Genomic DNA, 25138 nt, shown 5'->3' with positions numbered 1-25138 from the left:
TATAAGCTTTCCCACCACCACTTGCTGAAGAGATTACCTTTTCTCCACTTTATATTCTTGCCTCCATTGTTAAAGAATAATTGACTAGGTGTATAGATTTATTTTGGGGCTCTCTGTTCAATTCTGTTGATCCAGATGTCTGTTTATTTGCCAGTACCTCACTGTTTTGATTAATGTAGCTTTGTAGTATTGCCTGATGTCTGAGAAGCTTATATGTCCAACTTTGTTCTTGTTGTTCAAGATTGCTTTGGAAATTCTGGGTCTTTAATGGTTCCATATAAATTTTGGAGTTACTTATTCCAGTTCTGTGAAAAAATGTCATGGGTAATTTGATAGTGGTCGTATTAAATCTATAGATTGCTTTGGCTAGTATGGCCATTTAATAATATTAACTCTTCTAATTTAAGAGCATGGTGGGTCTTTCCATTTCTGTGAATCATCTTCAGTTTCCTTTATCAATGTTTTATAGTTCTCAACATATAGGTCTTTCACCTCCTTGCTCAAGTTTATTCCTAAGTATTATTTGTATGTGATTTCAAAAGGGGTTTTTTTTTTTTTTTTTTTACTTAATAATACTGGAGTGCGTAGCCATTCCCTTCTCCGGGAGATCTTCCCAACCCAGGGGTCAAACCCAGGTCTCCTGCATTGCAGGCATATTCTCTACCATCTGAGTCACCAGGGAAGCCCCATTTTATTGTTAGTGTAAAGAAAAGCAACCAATTTTTGTAGACACTTGGCCATTCCTTTTGGATGGCCATTGTCCAATTTTGGGGCACATAATTGTTCATAATATTCTCTAATGGCTTTTTGTATTTCTACTTTATTGGCTATGATTTCTCCTCTTTCATTTTTATTGTATTTGGGTCCTCTCTCTTTTCTTCTTGATGAACCTGGCTAAAGATTTGTTGATTTTGTTTATCCTTTCAAAGATCCAGCTCTTGTTTTATTGATTTCTCTCCCCTATTGCTTATTAATGTCAATTTTATTTATTTCCTCTCTGAACTTTATTATTTTCTTCCTCCTTCTCACTTTAGGCTTTGTTCATTCTTCTTTCTCTAATTCTTTTAGGTGGTAGGTTAGGTTGTTTATTTGAGACATTTCTTAGTTTTTAAGGAAGGCTTATATCACTAAGAACTTCCCTCTAAGAACTGCTTTTGCTATATTTCATAGATTTTGTGTGATTGTATTTTCATTGTCATTTTTCTCAAGAAATTTTTAAATTTCCTCTTTGATTTCACTGTTGGCCCATTGTTTTTTTTTTTTTTTAATAGCCTGTTGCTTAACCTCTACATAATTATTTTTTCTCATTTCTCTTCCTTTGGTTGATTTATAATTTCAAGCCATTGTGATCAGAAAAGATGCTTAAAATGATTTCTATCTATCCTCTTGAATTTGTTGAGGCTTATTTTGTGTTCTGGTATGTGGTCAATCCTAGAATATGTTCTGTGTGCTTGAAAAGAAAGTGTATTCTGGGCTTTTTGGATGTAGTGCCCTGAAAAAAAATCTATTGGTTCTAATTGTTTTCTTGTATCATTTAAGATCTCTGTTGCTTTATTGATTTTCCATCTGGAAGATCTGTTCATTGATGTGAGTGAGGTGTTAAATTCTTCTACTGTTGTTTTATTCTCATGAGTTTCTTCCTTTATGTCTCTTAATATTTGTTATATATATATATATGTTATATATATATATGTTATATATTTAGGTGCTCCTATATTGGGTACATACATGTTAAAGAGTATAATATCTTCTTGCATTGCTCATTTTTATCATTATTCATTTTCTGTTTTTATCTTTCTTTGTGGCCTTTGTTTTAAAGTCTATTTTGTCTGATATGAGTATTGTAATCCCCACTTTCTTGTCATTTCCTTTTACATGAAATACCCCTTTTCATCCCCTACTTCCAATCTGTGAGTGTCCTTCACCCTAAAATGAGTCTCTTTTAGACAGCATACAGTAGGCTTTTTGTTGTTGTTGTTCAATCTGCCACTCTATGTCTTTTTATTGGGGCTTTTATCCCATTGACATTTAACAAAATTATTGACATGTGTTTTTATTGCCATTTTAAACCTGTTTCCCAACTGATTTTGTATTCTTTTTTTATTTCTTTCTGTTTTTCCTTTTGTGGTTTGATGATTTTCTTTCATATTATGCTTTATGCATACTTTTTGGTTTTTGTGAATCTATTGTATGATGTGGTCCACTGGAGAAGGGAATGGCAAACCACTTCAGTATTCTTGCCTTGACAAACCCATGAACAGTATGAAAAGGCAAAATGATAGGATACTGAAAGAGGAACTTCCCAGATCAGTAGGTGTCCAATATGCTACTGGAGATCAGTGGAGAAATAACTCCAGAAAGAATGAAGGGATGGAGCCAAAGCAAAAACAATACCCAGCTCTGGATGTGACTGGTGATAGAAGCAAGATCTGATGCTGTAAAAAGCAATATTGCATAGGAACCTGGAATGTCAGGTCCATGAATCAAGGCAAATTGGAAGTGGTCAAACAAGAGATGGCAAGAGTGAATGTCGACTTTCTAGGAATCAGCAAACTAAAATGGACTGGAATGGATGAATTTAACTCAGATGACCATTATATCTACTACTGCAGGCAGGAATCCCTCAGAAGAAATGGAGTAGCCATCATGGTCAACAAGAGTCTGAAATGCAGTACTTGGATGCAATCTCAAAAACGACAGAATGATCTCTGTTCGTTTCCAAGGCAAACCATTCAATATCACAGCAATCCAAGTCTATGCCCCAACCAGTAACGCTGAAGAAGCTGAAGTTGAACGGTTCTATGAAGACCTACAAGACCTTTTAGAACTAACACCCAAAAAAGATGTCCTTTTTATTATAGGTGACTGGAATGCAAAAATAGGAAGTCAAGAAACACCTGGAGTAACAGGCAAATTTGGCCTTGGAATATGGAATGAAGCAGGGCAAAGACTAATAGAGTTTTGCCAAGAAAATGCACTGGTCATAACAAACACCCCCTTCCAACAACACAAAAGAAGACTCTATACATGGACATCACCAGATGGTCAACACCAAAACCAAACTGATTATATTCTTTGCAGCCAAAGATGGAGAAGCTCTATACAGTCAAGAAAAACAAGACCAGGAGCTGATTGTGGCTCAGATCATGAACTCCTTATTGCCAAATTCAGACTTAAATTGAAGAAAGTAGGGAAAACCACTAGACCATTCAGGTATGACCTAAATCAAATCCCTTATGATTATACAGTAGAAGTGAGAAATAGATTTAAGGGCCTAGATCTGATAGATAGAGTGCCTGATGAACTATGGAGTGAGGTTCGTGACATTGTACAGGAAACAGGGATCAAGACCATCCCCATGGAAAAGAAATGCAAAAATGCAAAATGGCTGTCTGGCGAGGCCTTACAAATAGCTGTGAAAAGCAGAGACGCGAAAAGCAAAGGAGAAACGGAAAGATATAAGCATCTGAATGCAGTGTTCCAAAGAATAGCAAGAAGAGATAAGAAAGCCTTCCTCAGTGATCAATGCAAAGAAATAGAGGAAAACAACAGAATGGGAAAGACTAGAGATCTTTTCAAGAAAATTAGAGATACCAAGGGAACATTTCATGCAAAGATGTGCTCGATAAAGGACAGAAAAGGTATGGACCTAACAGAAGCAGAAGACATTAAGAAGAGGTGACAAGAACACACAGAAGAACTGTACCAAAAAGATCTTCACAACCCAGATAATCACGATGGTGTGATCACTCACCTAGAGCCAGACATCCTGGAATGTGAAGTCAAGTGGGCCTTAGAAATCATCACTACGAACAAAGCTAGTGGAGGTGATGGAATTCCAGTTGAGCTATTTCAAATCCTGAAAGATGATGCTGTGAAAGTGCTGCACTCAATATGCCAGCAAATTTGGAAAACTCAGCAGTGGCCACAGGACTGGAAACGGTCAGCTTTCATTCCAATCCCAAAGAAAGGCAATGCCAAAGACTGCTCAAACTACCGCACAATTGTACTCATCTCACACGCTAGTAAAGTAATGCTCAAAATTCTCCAAGCCAGGCTTCAGCAATATGTGAACCGTGAACTTCCAGATGTTCAAGCTGGTTTTAGAAAAGGCAGAGGAACCAGAGATCAAATTGCCAATATCCGCTGGATCATGGAAAAAGCAAGAGAGTTCCAGAAAAACATCTATTTCTGCTTTATTGACTATGCTATAGCCTTTGTGTGGATCCCAATAAACTGTGGAAAATTCTGAAAGGGATAGGAATATCAGATCACCTGATCTGCCTCTTGAAATTTGTATGCAGGTCAGGAAGCAACAGTTAGAACTGGACATGGAACAACAGACTGGTTCCAAATAGGAAAATGACTACGTCAAGGCTGTATATTGTCACCTTACTTATTTAACTTCTATGCAGAGTACATCATGAGAAATGCTGGGCTGGAAGAAGCACAAGCTGGAATCAAGATTGCCGGGAGAAATATCAATAACCTCAGATATGCAGATGACACCACCCTTATGGCAGAAAGTGAAGAGGAACTCAAAAGCCTCTTGATGAAAGTGAAAGTGGAGAGTGAAAAAGTTGGCTTAAAGCTCAACATTCAGAAAACGAAGATCATGGCATCTGGTCCCACCACTTCATGGAAAATAGATGGGGAAACAGTGGAAACAGTGTCAGACTTTATTTTTCTGGGCTCCAAAATCACTGCAGATGGTGATTGCAGCCATGAAATTAAAAGACGCTTACTCCTTGGAAGGAAGGTTATGACCAAACTAGATAGCATATTCAAAAGCAGAGATATTACTTTGCCAACAAAGGTTTGTCTAGTCAAGGCTATGGTTTTTCCTGTGGTCATGTATGGATGTGAGAGTTGGACTGTGAAGAAGGCTGAGCACCAAAGAATTGATGCTTTTGAACTGTGGTGTTGGAGAAGACTCTTGAGAGTCCCTTGGACTGCAAGGAGATCCAACCAATCCATTCTGAAGGAGATCAGCCCTGGGATTTCTTTGGAAGGAATGATGCTGAAACTGAAACTCCAGTACTTTGGCCACCTCATGCGAAGAGTTGACTCATTGGAAAAGACCATGATGTTGGGAGGGATTGGGGGCAGGAGGAGAAGGGGACGACAGAGGATGAGATGGCTGGATGGCATCACTGACTCGATGGACGTGAGTCTGGGTGAACTCTGGGAGTTAGTGATGGACAGGGAGGCCTGGCATGCTGCAATTCATGGGGTCGCAAAGAGTCAGACACGACTGAGCGACTGAACTGAACTGAACTGTTTTTCAAGTATGTTAACCCATTAATGTATCTATTTACTTTAGCCTGGTAGTCATATAGGCTTAAACACATTATGAAAAAAGTCTTGTATTTTCTTACTCTCCTCCCCAACATTTAATGATTTTCATGTCTTCTTTTATAGCTTCATGCTTATCCTTTTGCTATTCATTGTAGTTATCACTATCACAAAAATTTCTTTTTAATTTTTTTCCACCTGCAGAGACTTATTTAAGTGATTTACTTTTCAACTGTGATTTTCTCTTTCCTATAGATTCTTGCTCCTTTTAGAGAAGACCTTTCATATATTTCCTTTAGAATATGCTTAGTATTGCTGTATTCTTTTAGTTTTTCCTTGTCTGGGAAATTCTTTTTCTTGTCTTCTATTCTAAATAATGATCTTGCTGGGTAGAGTATTCTAGATTGCAGGCTTTTCCCTTTCAGGACTTCGAATATATCTTGTCTTCACTTCTGGCCTGCAATATTTCTGTAGAGAAATCAGCTGTTAGCCTTATGAGGATTCCCTTGCAATTAACTCTTTGCTTTTCTCTTGCTGCATTAGAATCCTCTCTTTATCTTTAAATTTGCCATTTTAATTAAAATATATCATGGTGTAGGTCTGTTTGAGTTCATCTTGTTTGGAACCCTCTATGCTTCCTGTTCCTTGAATATCTGTTTCCTTATTTACATTTGGGAAGTTTTCAACCATAATTTATTCACAGGCACAAAGTTTTAAATTGCTAATTATTTTGATCTGAGAAATTGATGACAAGATATAAATTTTCATTTTCAAAATATGTTCCATCTTAAAAATAAAAGGGCTTTTCTACTTCAGATAAATATATTAAGTGAAATTTAAAAACTCAGTGGGACTTCCCCGGTGGCTCAGATGTACAGAATCCTGCCTACAATTCAGGAGACCTGGGTTCAAGCCCTGGGTTGGGAATGGATGGGTTTAAGAGCAGATGAGACAGAGTTAAAGAAAGTCAAGTGACTTGGAATATATAGGTCGACAGAAAATATTCAGACTGAAGCGTAGATAGCAAAAGATGTGGGAAATGTAGAAAAGATCTTAGAAGACATATGGCACATGGTAAAAGCTTTACCAAAAAGAAAGACAGGCCCTAGTCAGACACAAGGACTTGAGGAACAGACTTGAAAAAGCTAATAGAATTTTATAAGTAATGTGAGGCCAATAAATTTGAAATTTTAAATAAAGTGACCTGAGACTTCCCTGGTGAACCAAGGGTTGGGACTCTGCACTCACAATGCAGGTGGCATGGGTGTGATCCCTGGCTAGGGAACTAAGATCCCACATGCTGCATAGTGTGGCCAAAAAGCAAAATAAAATAAGCCATCTATAGATTTCAAATAATTTTTTAAATAAATAAAGTGAACAAAAGTTTGAAGATACAACTTAGCACACTGATGGAAGAGCAAATAAAAAACCCAAATAGTCTTTTTCCTTAAAATGAAATTAATTTTGTAATTAGGAACTTTCCCACAAGGAAATCTCCAGGCTTACATGATTTCATTGGTAAATTCTCTCATCATTTAAGAAGAAATAGATCAATCTTGCACAAGTCTTCATAGATAGATAGATATCTTTAATGCTAGCATAGCCTTGAGACAGACTGACAAGAATATTACACTATAAGATGAAAATTCAGGCTAATCTCTCCCATGAACATAAATACAAAAAAAAAAAAAACTTAAGTATTAACAAATCAAATCTAGCAATATATTTAAAAATTTATATATCATTACCAAATTTTATTTATTCCAGGATTGCAAAGGTAGTTTAATATGGAGAATCATTCAATGTAATTCACTATATTAACAGAGTAAAGAAAGAAATCTATTGTATCCATAAATTTTAAAAAACACTCGATAAAATTTCATATCCATTAAAGATTAAGTATGTATATATATAGGAGAATAGAAGGGAATTGCCTTAATCTGATATGTTGTTGTTGTTCACCTGCCCAGTGGTGTCTGACTTTTTATGACCCCATGGGTTGCAGCACAGGCCTCCCTGCCCCTCACTATCTGCCAGAGTTTGCCCAAATTCATGTTCATTACATCAGTGATGCCATCTAGCCATCTCATCCTCTAACTCCCTCTTATCCTTCTGCCCTCAATCTTTCCCAGCATCAGGGACTTTTTCAATAAATTGACTGTTTGCATCAGGTGACCAAAATACTGGAGCTTCAGCTTCAGTATCAGTCCTTCCAATGAGTATTCAGGGTTGATTTTCTTTAAGATTAACTGGTTTGATCTCCTTGCTGACAAAGGGAGTCTCACAAGTCTTCTCTAGCTCCACAGTTTGAAGGCGTCAATTCTTTGGCACTCCGCGTACTTTACAGTCCAACTCTCGCAACCATGCATGACCACTGGGAAGACCATAGCCTTGACTATATGGCCCTCTGTCAGCAGAGTGATGTCTCAGCTTAATCTGATATGGTATTTGCAAAATACAGCAAAAACTACCCTCTATAATATTTAAGGTTTTTACTCTGAGAGTAAGAATGAATCATGGATGTCTGCTATTCCTATTTCTAGTCAACAATATCAGGTTAAAAGCAAAGGCTCAGAAGAGAGAGCAGATAGCAACACCTCTAGAATCATGACTGACATAACCATTTTCCATTCCTATGTTATGGCCCCAATATTATTCCACACCTAGTGCTATCACAGCACCTAAAGCACTTGATTGTGTTTATATTTATTTGCAAGTTGACTTCCATTAAGTGATTTATAAGCTTCCTGAAATAGGAATCTTGTTTGCTATAATCCCCAGAACTTTATACAGTGCCTCCCCATGGAAGACACAAGTTAACTATTTTGTTAAATTGTAATGTTCCCCAAAACTCTTTGTCCAAGTTACTATTGCTGTGGAATAAGTTATTTCAAAACTCAGAGGATTAAAACACTAACCATTTTATATATGTATATATGGATTCTGTGGGCAAAGAATTTCAGTTGAACTTGGTCAGATGACTCTTCTGTTCTTTGACTGTGGTACTCAGCTGGCACATGGGCTAGACTGGAGAGTCTGAGACTGTTTCATTAACATGTCTGGGTCTTAGTGGGGAGAGCTGGAGGAGTAGGCTTGTCTGAGTCTATTAATTGAGTGTTTACATGTTATCTCTCCAGCACAGAAATCATACAGTAGTCTGGCTCTTTTCAAGGTGGCTGGCTTCCCTCTGAAGGAGAGATCTAAGAAAATCAGGTAGAAGGTGTGGAACATTTTCTGACTTAGCCTCAGAAATTATACAGAATTATGTCTGCTGCATTCTGTGGGCTGTCAGGGCCTCATAAGGCCAGCTCTGATTCAAAGTGAGAAATCTCTCAATGGCAAGGTCACTTTGTACAATAGCATGAAGGATGGGAGATATTGTGGCCATCTTCAGAAATCTGCTACTTCCATCTTGTCTCAAGATGTGGTTTCCCCAACAATCCACCAGAGTTTATGACATTCCATCATTAAAACTGTATTTAAGTAAAATATTTATAGTGTGTGTTAATAATAAAAAAAAATAATATAGGAAGTATTTGGAATTAACTAAGCCATACTGTTTTTTAAAAAAGAATTATACCCTCTAATAATTAGATTCTAAGGACAGCACATCCTCAATCACTGTTCCTTCTCTATTAGGAATTTGACCTAGCATCAGTAAAATGAAAGCTCTGTGAAAGATTTTTTTCTTTGCTCTCTTCAAGATCAGAGTGTCATGTTGCTCCATCTGACATCTAGCTACAAGGAAACCTGGGAATTTGAGCTTTGACTTCAACACTGTGGGGGCTAGACTCATAACTTAGGAATTTCCCAACTGTAAAAAAGTTATTCATAATAATATGTTGGGCAATCATGAGTGTGAATGCAAATGTTCATTGTGTAGTGTTAGAATCTTAATCATTTTTCTACCATTTATTTTTCAAAAACTTTTCCTGTGTTTTCCTTTAAAATTATATATACATATGTATTTGTTTGTTTGTTTATTTGGCTGTGCTGGGTCTTATCTGTGGCTTGTGGGACCTTCAATCTTCATTGCGGCACACAGAATCTTTCAGCTGTGGCACGTGGGCTTTCTTTAGTGGTGGCATATGGGACCTAATTCCCTGGCCAGGGATTGAACTGGAGACCCTGCATTGGGAGTGCATAGTCTTAGCCACTGGACCACCAAGGAGTTCCTTCCTTCCTATGTTTGTCTTTTCCCTATCGATCTTACTCATTTTTTGTTTTGTGTTTTTGTTTTTTACAGGGAAATTTTTCTTTTTCTCTAGTCATAGTTATTTATTATTTCCTTGTGCTTTCTTACTGCAAAACTTTAGAAATGTCTGTGTTCCTAAGTGGTCTATCTACAGAGAAAAATTGCCTCCTCATGCCCATTGGAAGCATTCTGATCCATACTCTCCGGTGTTTTATTTCCGATGGTTAGCACAATACTGTTATGCTTTCGTTGTTACTGTTCAGTGTATGGAAACAGAAATTATAAACTTAAAAATCTTTGTTTCAGCCTTCATTAGAATTAAATTAAAATGTAAACCATAAAGCACAATGGTATTTAATCAGAAGTCTTTGAGAGGAAATAATCTTGTTGATAAGGACTTTGACATTTCAAAGCACTGGACTAGTCATTACCTTCCTCATGAGATAAGGAAAGGAAGCTGAAAACATTTACATTTCTGTGCCCTCAGAAGCACAAGGACCAAAGAGTGTAGACAGGTGGGGAAAAGGGCAATTTAACTGTAACATATCCTATTTGCTCACATACGCATAAAATACCTCTAAAGAACAGGATAAGAAACTAACAATAGTGCTTTTCCCTATGGAGGGGAAGTAGGAGACTGTGGGATGTGGGTGGGGAAGCTCTTCACTATTACACCGTTATGCTTTTTGAGTTTTTAATCATATGCCTCTGCTACCTACATAATAAATAATAGATAAAAATAATACATTTAGATACAGATTTTTTAAAGTCTTATTATGTTATTGAGAAGTAGCAAGAAGCTTCTTGTGATATTTAAGATTTTTAAAAATTCTTCTGGGACTATTCAATTCAGAGTTTCTATTTAATCTCACAGAAATGTAACCTCCAACAGTAAAACATGGATTGACCTCAAAAGCTTATAAATATCTTATTGTTCATTTAACCCCCAGTATGTTTGGTATAGAAAAGAGAATTTGTTTTCTTAAACTGCAAATCTACCATCCAACTTCGTGTTAAATCAGCCTATGTATGCATGCGTGCTAAGCCGCTTTAGTCGTGTCCAACTCTGCTATCAACTGTAGCCTACCAGGCTCCTCTGCCCTGGTGGGCAAAATAAGATTCTCCAGGCAAGAATACTGGAGTGGGTTGCCATGACCTCCTCCAGGGGATGTTCCTGACCCAGGGATCAAACGCACATCTCTTATGCCTGCTGCATTGGCAGGCAGATTCTTTACCACTAGCGGTACCTGGGAAGCCCCTAAACCAACCCATCACTATGTAAATCAAGTAAGCTCTTATATTTATTTATTAGCAAAGACCTTAAACCCTTCATTTCTCCTTTAAAAAAATTAAGGCAGTAACATTTCTCTCAATTAATCAAGACATTGACACTTGGATTATTTCAGCTGTTTACAAATTTGATTAATATAAATCAGCTCCTGAGAGATTGATAATGCCAACCTTGTACTTGGCAGCCAGGTAACCAGTGCCTCTTGGTGTCAAAAATTTGGTCAGAAATTCTATATGTAAGTAAACTATTCTTTCAACAATATAAACATTTGGATGTCTGTAAATATGGGCTTCCCTTGTAGCTCAGTCAGTAAAGAATCTGCCTGCAGTGCAGGAGACCCAGGTTCAATCCCTAGGTCTGGAAGATCCCCGGGAGAAGGAAATGGCAACCCACTCCAGTATCCTTCCCTGGAAAATCTCATGGACCAGGCTCCTGGTGGGCTGCAGTCCATGAGGTTGCAAAGAGTCAAGCATGACTGAGCAACTAACACTTACTTACTTATTTAAATAAGAGCTAGCACTTCCCAGGGAGCACTAGTGGTAAAGAATCTGCCTGCTAATAAAGAAGACATAGGAGACACCGTTTTGATTTCTGGGTCAGGAAGATTCCCCAGAGGAGGGCATGGCAACCCACTCCAGTATTCTTGCCTGGAGAATCCCATGGACAGAGGAGCCTGGCAGGCTACAATCCATAGATTCTCAAAGAGTCAAACACAACTGAAGTGACTTGGCACACAAACAAGAGCTAAAAGGTAACAGGGAAATATAATAATGACAAGAGTATTCATCAGTTCAGTTCAGTCGCACAGTCATGTCTGACTTTTTGCAACCCCATGAATCGCAGCACACCAGGCCTCCCTGTCTATCACCAACTCCCGGAGTTCACTCAAACTCATGTCCATTGAGTCAGTGATGCCATCCAGCCATCTCATGCTCTGTCGTTCCCTTCTCCTCCTGCCCCCAATCCCTCCCAGCATCAGGGTCTTTTCCAATGAGTCAACTCTTCGCATGAGGTGACCAAAGTATTGGAGTTTCAGTTTCAGCATCAGTCCTTCCAATGAACACCCAGGACTGATCTCCTTTAGGATGGACTGGTTGGATCTCCTTGCAGTCCAAGGGACTCTCAAGAGTCTTCTCCAACACCACAGTTCAAAAGCATCAATTCTTCTGTGCTCAGCTTTCTTTATACTCCAACTCTCACATCCATACAGGACCACTGGAAAAACCATAGCCTTGACTAGATGGACCTTTGTTGGCAAAGTAATGTCTCTGCTTTTAATATGCCATCTAGATTGGTCATAACTTTCCTTCCAAGGAGTAAGCATCTTTTAATTTCATGGTGGCAATCACTATCTGCAGTGATTTTAGAGCCCCCCAAAAATAAAATCTGACAGTTTCCACTGTTTCCCCATCTATTTCCCATGAAGTGATGGGACCTGATACCATGATCTTAGGTTTCTAAATGTTGAGCTTTAAGCCAACTTTTTCACTCTCCACTTTCACTTTCATCAAGAGGCTTTTTAGTTCCTTTTCATTTTCTGCCATAAGGGTGGTGTCATCTGCATATCTGAGGTTATTGATATTTCTCCCGGCAATCTTGATTCCAGCTTGTACTTCTTCCAGCCCAGAATTTCTCATGATGTACTCTGCATAGAAGTTAAATAAACAGGGTGACAATATACAGCCTTGACATACTCCTTTTCCTATTTGGAACCAGTCTGTTGTTCCATGTCCAGTTCTAACTGTTGCTTCCTGACCTGCATACAGGTTTCTCAAGAGGCAGATCAGGTGGTCTGGTATTCCCATCTCTCAGAATTGTCCACAGTTTATTGTGATCCAGACAGTCAAAGGCTCTGGCATAGTCAATAAAGCAGAAATAGATGTTTTTCTGGAATTCTCTTGCTTTTTCGATGATCCAGCGATGTTGGCAATTTGGTCTCTGGTTCCTCTGCCTTTTCTAAAACCAGCTTGAACATCCGGAAGTTCACGGTTCACATATTGCTGAAGCCTAGCTTGGAGAATTTTGAGCATTCCTTTACTAGCGTGTGAGATGAGTGCAATTGTGCGGTAGTTTGAGCCTTCTTTGGCATTGCCTTTCTTTGGAATTGGAGTGAAAACTGACCATTTCCAGTCCTGTGGCCACTGCTGAGTTTTCCAAATTAGCTAGCATATTGAGTGCAGCACTTTCACAGCATCATCTTTCAGGATTTGATAGCTACCATTAATTGAGAACATACCCTATGTCAGGCATCACACAAAGAAACCTTTACACATATCATATTCTCATTTTCACAACAACATTAAGCAGAATTGTTACCTGTTAGGAGAGGTAAATAAGGCTTATGGAGGCTCTGAGATTGGCCATGGTCATGTAGCTGGCAGAGCTAGAGTCTAATCCTGTACCTATTCTAAGGCTCTGACCCCAATCAATAACTATGTCTGATGGGAAAATAAGGGGACAGAGGAAGGAGTTATGGGAAATGTTTTGCTTTAAAAACATTTTTTTAAAAAAGTAAAAAACTTTTTAAGATATTTTAATGTTTAAAGTTCAAAGGAAAGAAATCTGCTCTGCTAGGTTCATGGTAAACTGTAAATATATTTGGGAAGTGAGTAATAGGTAGCCCCAGCAGGAACTGGGGACTACTAATAGATCTCACTGTTCTCACTGTCAGTGTCAGAAGCCACCGTGGGGCCTCTGAGGGTCTTGAGCCCACAGATAAAGTGAGAGGTGAAGAAGAGCCCAGATAAAGCTGAAGAAGGATCCCCAGAGCTGGGGACCATGGCAAGGGCAGCTGCTTCTTCCAGGGTCTTCTGCATGTATGAGACAGACAGGGGAAGAAGAAATGAGGGGACACAGAAATCAAACTGCAGCCTTGAGAGTGGACGCAGAGAGTCTTGCCACTGTCTACACCTTCCCATATCCCTACCTAGACATCCCCAAGCCACAGGACCGCAGACACTGTGCTGAAATGGGGGTGGCCACAACCAATATCATTTTCTCTACTGAGACTTCCAATGGGTCAGAATGAGAAGAGGAAGCCTTGAACCCAGCTGTATCTGCAGCCAGCAACTCTGACCTTCGGATGTGTCTCTTGTTTACTCCATTTATTCTTTCAGAGAATAAATACTACTTCCCAGGTGGCACAGTGGTAAAGAACCCACCTGCAGCTCAGGAGACGGAGATTTGATCCCCGAGTCAGCAATATCCCTTGGGTGAGGGTATGGCAACCCACTCCAGTATTCTTGCCTGGAAAATCCTTGGACAGAGGGGCCTGGTGGGCTACAGTCCATAGAGTCGCAAAGAGTCAGACACAACCGAACTGACTGAACACACACATGCACAGCAAGTGCATGAAAAATTTGGAACATGCTGCAAAGTGAAATAATTTTACAGTGAACACCCAAACACCCACACCTAGATTCTACCATTAACATTTTGCTCTACTTGTTTGTGCTGTGCTGTAATAATTTGTTTCAGCTGTGTCTGACTCTTTATGACCCTATGGACGCTAGACTGCCAGGCTCCTCTGTCCATGGAATTCTCCAGGAAAGAATACTGGAATGGGTTGCCATGCCCTTCTCCAGGGTATCTTCCCAACCCAGGGATCAAACCCACATCTCTTGTGTCTCCTGCATTGGCAGGCAGATTCTTTATCACTCGTGCCACCTGGGAAGCCCTCTACTTGCTTATCAGTTATCTATTCACCCTTCTATTCACTCATGATTAAGTCTTGATTCTGAAAGTTCAGGATATAGCAGAGGAGAAGGCTACCCTCAGAGAGGAAGCAATTTCTAGTTCAACCATGCAATGCAATCTGCCTGGATTACTTGTATGTCTAGGGTCTTCCCTGGTGGCTCAGATGGTAAAGAATCCGCCTGCAATGCAGAAGACCCAGGTTCAATCCCAGGGGTCAGGAAGATTCCCTGGAGAAAGGAATGGCTACTCACTCCAGTTTTCTTGCCTGGAGAATTCCATGGACAGTGGAGCCTGGCTGGCTACAGTCCATGGGGTCCCAAAGAGTTGGACATGACTGAATAACTAACACTTTCATTTTTTTCCCCCCTAGGGTCTTATCCCCTCCCTAGCTCCTCAGCACTAGCTACTCTCAGACTTCCTTTCCTATTCTTTTCACCATTAACACTGGTTCTCAGCATCTTCATTCATAAGGTATGTGCTCCATAAAATCTTAGAGGTGAAAGACATTTTAAAGGTCAATAATGTCCAGCTCCTACAGAGTACATAACCTTCTCCCTTAGGCCTTTATATCCTCACAGGGATACATTCTGTATAATAACAGCTTTCATTTGTATAACGGCTTGAAATTACAAAAGTGCTTTCATGTAAAGCTTGGCACACAGAGAAAATGATGGCATCTGTGAAGCACATCGGGGTAAACAAAGTCAACTAGTTCATGAGTTTGGGCTGCCCGGACTGCTTGCTGCCCCTGGTTTAAGGGAACTGGAATCTCAGCGTATTAGTAGCCTATTCCAGGCATGCCTGAGATGTCCTTTTGCTCTAGGAATTAACAGCCTAGGTCACTTATTAATCAAGGAAGTTTCCCAATGTCTCTTAGTCTCAATTTTTTTCTGAAGAATGGGTTTGTTGCTATTAACTACCTTAAAGAATAACTGTGAAAAAACAATTCACTGAGCCCTTCATTAACCAGTGTATTTCCTTCATATTATGTGACCATCTCACTAACTCCTAGTGGAGGTACTGTTGTTTTTCACACCCTAAGGATAAGACCAAGCACCAAATATGCTAAAAGTGATTTTCATTAGGTTATCTAGTTAAGTGTGGAGAAGGCAATGGCACCCCACTCCAGTTCTCTTGCCTGGAAAATCCCATGGATGGAGGAGCCTGGTAGGCTGCAGTCCATGGGGTCGCTAAGAGTCGGACACGACTGAGCGATTTCACTTTCACTTTTCACTTTCATGCACTGGAGAAGGCAATGGCAACCCACTGCAGTGTTCTTGCCTGGAGAATCCCAGGGACGGGGGAGCCTGGTGGGCTGCCGTCTATGGGGTCACACAGATTCGGACATGACTGAAGTGACGTAGCATAGCATAGCATAGCATCTAGTTAAGTGAGGGTCAATGCCAGGATTTGAAGCCAGGTTGGCCAGGCTACAATACTCACCCTTTCACCTCTGCACCAGTGATTCTCAATCTGGGGCAATTTTGCCTCCAGGAACACCTGGTAGTATCAGGAAATGTTTTTCGTTGTCACAATTGAAGGGGATGCTGCCAGCATCTAGTGGGTAGACACCTGGGTTGCGTCTAAGTGTCCTACCCTGCACGCAACTGTCCCTCCTAACAAAGCATTATCCAGCCCAAATGTCTATGGTGCAGAGGTTGAGAAACCATGTTTCATATTTGTTGTCTCCAACTTGAGAGAAGACGGGCCTCCCAGGTGGCCCAGGGGTGAAGAATCTGCCTGCCAGTGCAGGAGAAGCAGGAGAACTGGGTTCAGTCCCTGGGTTGGGAAGATCTCCTGGAGTAGGAAATGGCAACCCACTCCAGTATTCTTGCCTGGAAAATCCCATGGACAGAGGAGTCTGGTGAGCTACAGTCCCTGGGGTCGCAAGGAGTCAAACGCAACTAAGCATACACACTATTGACCAATTGAGAGGAAAGACAATGCTTCCCAAATGAAGCAAATGTTTAGAAGGTTTGATTGTTGTTTTTTCCCTAATAGACCACTTGGTAAAGAATCTGCCTGCAAAGCAAGAGACCCCAGTTTGATTCCTGGGTCAGGAAAACAGAGAGGCTACCCACTCCAATATTCTTGGGCTTCCCTTTTGGCGCAGCTGGTAACGAATCTTCATGCAATGTGGGAGATATGGGTTCGATCCCTGGGTTGGCAAGATTCCCTGGAGAAAGGAAAGTCTACCCACTCCAGTCTTCTGCCCTGGAGAATTCCATGGACTGTATAGTCCATGGGTTCGCAAAGAGTCAGACACGACTAAGCAACTTTCACTTTCACTGAGGAGGGGGTCAGGGCTGCATCAGGACAAACATGCCTGTGGGCACGCTGATGGCAGGCCCACCTATAGGCACTATTTCTGTTGCCTGAGAAGCCATAACTCTCATTTTGCAAAAGTCTACATGTTCAAAGCTGAATTAATTCCTTTTTGTATAGTGTCTTTGGTGCCAAAGATCCTAAACTCCCTTGACAAATTGTGTGAAGCTTAGCCTCCTCTCAGCTGCATCCTTGCTCTGAAGCTGTAGGTGCTAGATAATTAGAGACAAAACCAAGAACTCTGTAAAGAAAGAAAGAGACAATCAATCCAGCCAGGAACCAAAAGAAATTTGTTGTCACTTTCCTTCAGTGTGGTTTCTCCAGCAGCTGCTCCTTCCAAAGCCTCAGCAGGAAGACTGTGGCTGAGGAGGGCAGAGAGGCTCTGGGCCATGGGCAGCCACCATGGTACCCAGCCCCAACTCTGCAGAGGTTTTTGTTCAATTATTGATGTCTGGGGAAGGAAGCCCGTGGGCTGGCTGGGCTAGGATGGCAGACACGATCCAGGTGAAGCAGGAAAACCATCAGGAAGGGAGAAGAGGGGGCCTAGTCAGGTCTGTCCATGTTGATCAACGTGAAAACATGTCCAGGAGAGGTGATTAAATGAAAAAGCAGCTTACAGAACAGCTCCAAGGGTGAGATCATTAAATTATAGCATGTGTGTGTAAGAGACAGAGAGAAAGAGGTTTCAGAGACTTTCACCCAAAAAGTGAGTGGGGGGTTATTTCTGAGTGTTAGGATTGTGAAGAATTTCTATGTTCTTTAGGCTTTCTGGATTTCTTTACTAATAAGTAATTACTATTTTCAGAACCTCAAACACCACTTCCTGGAGGGGAAGCAGGGAGAATAAGATGCAAATAAAGGTATGTGGAACAGCAAAAGCCAGTCATCAAATTTTCAGAGTCTTAGTTGCCTTTGAGGGGTCATGCCTGAGGACAAGCTCACTAACATGCTTAAGGAACAGGCCGGCCAGTCAGGGGTAGTGGGGAAGAAATGTTGTTTATTAGACAAGAAAGGCCTGGCTCCTGCCTCAGTCTAGGAAGCCAGCTGTCTCCTTAGAGAGGCTCTCCCACTAAAAGAATATTAAAGCCTCCTGCATTCTAAAAATGAGAATACTGAGCACCAAATATGTTAAAAACAACTTTCATGTGGCTACCTAATTAAGTGAGGGTCAATGTCAGTACTTGAATCCAGGTTGGTCAGGCTGCAGTGTTCACCCTTTTAACCTCTGCACTGCTGGTTCTCAGTTTGGGACAATTTTGCCTCCAGAAGCATCTGGTAATATCTGGAAGAGTTTTTGGTTGTCACAACTGAGGGGGATGCTACCAGCATCTAGTAGGTAAACACGAGCTGGTGGCTGTGTGTCCTTGGGTAAATTACTTACCTTATCTGTGTCTCCAGTTCATTTTTTACATAAATGGATAAATTAAAAATGCCTACTTTATAGGGTTGATAATTAAATGAATTAATAGAAGTAAAGCACTTAGAATAGTAACTAGGGCATAACAATCACTTGATCGGTGTTGCAATGATTCCCTATACCCAGGCCACTACTCCAGGAATACTAGATGCATTAGTCTATGTCCTCCAGAGAAACAGAACCAATGGGATACATTCATATTTATAAGGATATTTATTAATTATTAAAAATTGGTTCATGCATTTATGAAGACTGATTTGGGGAAATCTGCAGAGGCTGTACTTGAGAGCTGGTAGTGCAATTCCTGCCTGAATCTGAAGGCCTGAGACCCAGGAGAGTCAATGATGTAAGTTCCATAATGAAGGCAATCGGGCAGGTGGCCTTTTAGCCTCTTTTTCTATTCAAATCTTCAACTGATTGGATGAGACCCACCCACGATGGGAAAGGCAATCTGCTTTACTCAGTTTGCCATTCAAATGTTAATCTCATCCAGACACAGCCTCACAGACATACCCAGAATACTGTTCAACAAAATATCTGGCCACTCTGTGGCCCAGTAAAGCTGACACATAAAATTATCTGTCATCCTAGCCAACCAGCATCCCCTCAAACATGGAAGAAATAAAAGTTCCACAAAACAATGCTTATATTATACACTTTTAGAATGGCCACATATTTTGCAGACCTTACCATCAATTTCATTTCTGAACTTCTTGAATCTGGGTTTGGCTATATGACTTGTTTTGGCCATTTGGGAATTAACAAACAAACTGCAGATAATGGAAAGTGCTTGCTCTCTGCTGCTTTTTTTTTTTTTTTTTTTGAGTGTAGTTGATTTACAATGTTGTGTTAGTTTCAGGTGTGCAGAAAAGTGATTCAGTTATACACATACACATATTCATTCTTTTTCAGATTCTTTCTTGTCGGGAGCCACGTTAGGCATTACTGACAAAATGGAAGCATGGCCCTAAACCCCCTCCCTTTGTTCTGTAGGCATGGACCCGGGATGAAGGAGTTAGGCTTTGTGATTCTGACTTGTTTTTTCCTTTCCTCAGCTGAGTTGACTGAAGAGAATATTAAGGTGCTTATTGTTTTTGAGAGGAGCATGAGAAGGCATAAAGCCTTCTGCTGCTGCTGCTGCTGCTAAGTCGCTTCAGTTGTGTCCAACTCTGTGCGACCCCATAGACAGCAGCCCACCAGGCTCTGCCGTCCCTGGGATTCTCCAGGCAAGAACACTGGAGTGGGTTGCCATTGCCTTCTCCATTGTGTGAAAGTGAAAAGTGAAAGTGAAGTCACTCAGTCACGTCCGACTTGTAGCGACCCCATGGACTGCAGCCTACCAGGCTCCTCCATCCATGGGATTTTCTAGGCAAGAGTACTGGAGTGGTATGCCATTGCCTTCTCCGAAAGCCTTCTGCAGCTGTGCTCAAAGACTAATTCATAAAGTTAATCACTGACATTTATTCAAGGACTTTTACAAAAAAGTGTTCCAGGATGAGCACACAGGCCACGGCTTGAGGCAATGGGAGGGATTGCTATCTGAAGCCTATTTGTGAGAAAACTGTTTATGGCAAAGGAGTTTGCTGAATTTAGGGCTTAGGAATAATTTAAATAGTTAGAAGCTAAAGATTTAAGGATTGCTGTAATGTTAGCATATTCTACTATAGCTTATAGAAATTAGGGACTTTAGAGATATTATTAGCTAGAAGCCCTTTCTAAGAAATAGTGATCTTAGAATACTAGGGGCAAACAGGACTTAGAAAGATAAGAAATAAACTGAGGAATGCGGTATGGAGCCCAGACATTAGTATGAGTTACAGTGTATACACAAGGACACATGAGAAAAAGTAGATAAGAGAATCCCTGAGGAAGGAACTCCTTTTGAGGGGCAACAATGATTTTTGGAGAAGGCAATGACACCCCACTCCAGTACTCTTGCCTGGAAAATCCCATGGATGGAGGAGCCTGGAAGCCTGCAGTCCATGGGGTCACTGAGGGTTGGACACGACTGAGCGACTTCACTTTCACTTTTCACTTTTATGCATTGGAGAAGGAAATGGCAACCCACTCCAGTGTTCTTGCCTGGAGAATCCCAGGGACGGGGGAGCCTGGGGGGCTTCCGTCTATGGGGTTGCACAGAGTTGGACACGACTGAAGCGACTTAGCAGTAGCAGTAATGATTTTTGGAGAAAAATAAATCTGGGTCTGTGGGAACTAAAAATATCAAACCTCTGACCTAATGCTTTTGTAAAAGTATAAAAGAGAATCATAAGCCTGAAATAAACAGGCAGTCCAAGAAAAATGAGAGGCTGCTTCAGTTTCTCACCAACACGACTCACCCCTTCAGGTTGAATCCCTGGTTGATGGAGCTGAACTAGAGCACTTTTCTCAATTCTTTTCTCATAAAGGTTATCACAGAATATCGACTATAGTTCCCTCTGCCATACAGTAGGTCCTTCTTGGTTATCTATCTTATAGATAGTCCTGTGTATATATGTTAATCCCAAAATCCTGATTTATCCCTCCCCACCACATTTCCTCTTTGGTAACTATGCTACAGATGTTTTCAACATCTGTAAGTCTGTTTCTACTTTGTAAATAAGTTCATTTGTATCACTTTTAAAAAATTGATTCCGCATATGAGTGATATCATATGAAATTTGTCTTTCTCTGTCTTACTTCACTTAGTATGATAATCTCCAGGTTCATCCATGTTGCTGCAAATGGCATTGTTTTGTTCTTTTTTATGGCCAAGTAATATTCCAGTCTGTATATGTATATATATCGTATCTTCTTTATCCATTCCTCTGTTGATGGACATTTAGGTTGCTTCTATGTCTTGGCTATTGTAAATAGTGCTTCAATAACACTAGGGTGCATGTACGTTTTCTAATTATGGTTTTCTCTGTATCTATGTCCAAGAGTGGGATTGCTAGACCATATGGTGGTTCTATTTTTAGTTTTTTAAGGAACCTCCATACTGTTCTCCATAGTGGTTGTACCAATTTACATTCCCACCAACAGTGTAGGAGGGTTCCCTTTTCTCTACATCCTCTCTAGCATTTATTCTTTATAGACTTTTTGATGATTGCCATCTGACTGGTGTGAGGTGATACCTTATTGTAGCTTGATTTGCATGTCTCTGATAATTAGTATGATGCTGCTGCTTTTGGAACCCAGCCTCCATGTGGAGAAGCCTGGGCTGGCATGCTGGATGATGCTCATGCCCCGTTGTTCCAGCTCATCATCAAATTTGTGATTGGGCTTCTGATTCTCCAGCCCCAGTCCAGTTTCAGCCCAGGTCAGAAAAATCACTCTGCCCAGCAACAGAATCTTAAGAACTTTTTTAAAGCATTATTTTTTTTAAAGCCAGTACGTTTTCTGGGTTTGTTACACTATGAAAGATAACTGATGCTAATAGGTAGTGGAGGAGGGATGTAGCTATAACAAAAACTTAAAACAAGGTCAGGCGTAGGTAGGGGAACTGACTAGTGAGAAGCTGGAAATGTGGGGAGGAGGCTGTTAGGAAAAACTGGGGAAATGATGAGCCCGTCATTAGTGGAGACTGAAAAACCATTGAAAGAACTAGCATAGCAGGCTGGAAAAAGGATGAACCCACGTAACATCACAGCAAAACCATTGACAAAGTGTTGCCTATAGTTACCTGAAAGATAGAAAATTACTAATCAGTAGATCTGACTAAAGAGATCTCCACATAGATATTGAAAGTGTAAGTTGGGTGCTCTCAGCTGCAACAAATATTAGTCACTAGTTGTGTCCAACTCTTTGTGACCCCACAGACTAGCCCACCAGGCTCTTCTGTCCATGGAATTCTCCAAGAAAGAATTTGAAAGAAATTTAGAGAAACTAGGACTTGCTGGATGAGAAAATAAAAGTTTCACGTTTTTAGTTTCTCTAGAGAGCTAAAGAGTTTCAAAGTAAGAAATGGCTCAAAGCAAAGAACAAATTGAGAATATGGCTGTAAGAGTCTTTCTTAAGACTTCCAAAACACTTAATTTAAGGTGAGTCTAAGTGTGAAATAATAGAAAATATGTATGTTGGCCAGAATTCAGTGGCGTGGCCACACAAACATGGTATGGGAAGGTGGTTTACCTGGATGCCCAGGAGGCAGGGAAATGGTGGGTGTGGGGGTGAGAGGCAACTGAAGGAAGTTTTAAACAACAGAGGGCTTCCCTGGCAGCTCAAAGGGTAAGGAATCTGCCTGCAATGCAGGAGACCTGGGTTTGATCCCTGGGTTGGCAAGATCCTCCAGAAAAGGGAATGGCAACCCACTCCAGTATTCTTGCCTGGAGAATCCCATGGACAGAGGAGCCTGGTGACCTACAGGCTATGGGGTCACAAAGAGTCAGACATGGCTGAGCGACTCACACACACACACACACACACACACACACTGAATGACAATGGAGGTGACAGAGTATCAGAGTTATCATGATTATTATTATATTTTTGGTATTGGAGATTTAAAAATTAATGTATTACTTAGAGCCCGAATATATAGAAGCAGAGCATTCTCTTTGAAGCACAGGCTTTGAAATAAGGCAAAATTGGATTCATATAGAGCATCTGCCACTCAGCATCCAACCCAAGCTTCAGTTCAATTCAGTTCAGTTCAGTCGCTCAGTTGTGTCCGACTCTTTGCGACTCCATGAATCACAGCACGCCAGGCCTCCCTGTCCATCACCAACTCCTGGAGTTCACTCAGACTCACGTCCATCGAGTGAGTGATGCCATCCAGCCTTCTTATCCTCTGTCGTCCCCTTCTCATCCTGCCCCCAACCCCTCGCAGCATCAGAGTTTTCCAATGAGTCAACCCTTCGCATGAGGTGGCCAAAGTACTGGAGTTTCAGCTTTAGCATCATTCCTTCCAAAGAAATCCCAGCACTGATCTCCTTTAGGATGGACTGGTTGGATCTCCTTGCAGTCCAAGGGACTCTCAAGAGTCTTCTCCGACACCACAGTTCAAAAGCATAAATTCTTTGGCGCTCAGCTTTCTTCACAGTCCAACTCTCACATCCATACATGATCACAGGAAAAACCATAGCCTTGACTAGACGGACTTTGTTGGCAAATTAATGTCTCTGCTTTTCAATATGTTATCTAGGTTGGTCGTAACTTTTCTTCCAAGGAGTAACCCAAGCTTAGGAGACCCTGAATCCAATGGTTAAGAGCAGGCACTTTGCAGCCCCCACCCCAGCTCTGGGGTCAATGCCAATTCCACTGTGGGATCTTGCTTTATTTTTCTGAGCCTCAGTGGCCCTGTCTATAAAATGAAGATCTATTACCTATTTCATACAACGGCTGAGAGAATTAAATGGATCTTATTATGTAAATTGTTTACTACCTGCCTATTGCACTGTATGGTAATCAGTAAGTGATAGTGTGTTTATTACTATTCTCCCAAGAAGGCCTCCTGAAAGATATCAGTTCCCTAGGGGATGGCTCCACAGGGATGAAAGCTAAATGCTTAGGTCAGGATGTACACAAATACTTGCAAGTCCACCAAAAGCATGTCCTATGCCAGTAAAAGAAATAAAAGGCATTCCTGACATTTCAACAACAGAAGACCACTCATGCAGGTGCCCGCAGCAGCCTGTGACTAAAATTATGCTGGAAACCTCAGCTAGATTCTCAAATGGCCTAAAGAGTAAGGTCCAGTGCTTCTCATTAAAAACACAGCCAGACAGCATTTTATAGCCTTCCCCTTTTTATTGTGAAATTCCCAGTTTCTCTCTACTCTTCTTGCTTTCACTTGAAATATATTTTCCCTGAATAGAATGAGACCTTACGTGTTGTGGGTTTTTGAAAGTGCAGCATCTTATTTGCCATATCATGATACAAAACAAAAACTAGGAAGGAGATGGAAATAATTACCAAGAAGCAGAGTGTTTGAAAACATAGATATATTAATCTCTTTGGATTGGTTAATATTAGGACCAGAAGGATCCTTGGCAATCTTTAGTTAGATGCTGAAATTTCAAGCCAGATTATTTAAATCTGAATCCTGATTCCACCACATAATAGCAATGTGACCTTGGGCTAGCCTCATTTTCCTCAGCCATAAAATGGGCATAACAGTAATACTTATTGCTCAGAGTTGTCCAGAGGGTTGAATGAGATCACATGTGGGAAAAACTACAATGAGAAAGGATGAGTACCAGAATGGCTTTCCCATCCTGCCCTTATCATGTCCCTGCCTAGGAAAGGGACTGTCCTTCATTGTAGGATCATTACTTGCAGCTGGTAAGACCAAGGAGGATATGTGACCATAGCTGAGCCAATCAGATTTCTGCCCCAAAATTTTGGAATTGGGCACAAACTGAGTTACTGGGCTGTAGGAGCTGCACCTATGTAATCTCTAATCTGGGGAACCAAGGTTTACATTTTGATGGGGGCTGCATATTGGGGGGCTTTATATGCTGAAGAGCAAGCAGAGAATTTGTCTGCAAAGAGAAGAGACAGGAGCAGATGTGTCACAAGAAAAAGAGACGAAAAAGAAGGTGAAAGAGAGACTGAGATAATTACTTTTGGGTATCTCCAGATATGAAGCCTGAATGCATTCCTCCTCTGGGGTAAAACTGAAGTCCTCTTGGGCAAAATACAATGTTCTTGTATTACACCCACCACCACCTTCCCATCTTCCCTCTAAATTGATTTTGAATGAGTTTCTCTTACTTAAAATCAACAAGCCCAAATAAAACAAGGTCCTTACGCATAATGCCCTGGACGCCTGAGAACAGAGCATTCTCCCAGGACTGAGTGGCACTGAGAGGAGCTTTACAGTCTAAGGCCTTTAATTCACACAGTGGGAGACCAAGACCAAGATTATGGTGATGTCCCCAAGTTCACACAGCTGATGGGTATAAAGCCAGGATTTAAAATTAATCTGAACTTGTCG

At 40.8% G+C, this 25138-nt stretch overlaps 1 pseudogene; it reads left to right on the top strand.

Annotated features, from left to right (window-relative positions):
• Window positions 1-2403: 2403 nt before the first annotated feature.
• On the top strand, window positions 2404-9033 carry LOC133245211 (craniofacial development protein 2-like; annotated as a pseudogene).
• Window positions 9034-25138: the final 16105 nt, after the last annotated feature.

The sequence above is a fragment of the Bos javanicus genome, chromosome 3 (genome assembly GCF_032452875.1).
Source record: "Bos javanicus breed banteng chromosome 3, ARS-OSU_banteng_1.0, whole genome shotgun sequence".
NCBI classification, from domain to species: Eukaryota; Metazoa; Chordata; class Mammalia; order Artiodactyla; family Bovidae; genus Bos; species Bos javanicus.
This window is presented reverse-complemented; position numbering and strand designations above follow the sequence as displayed.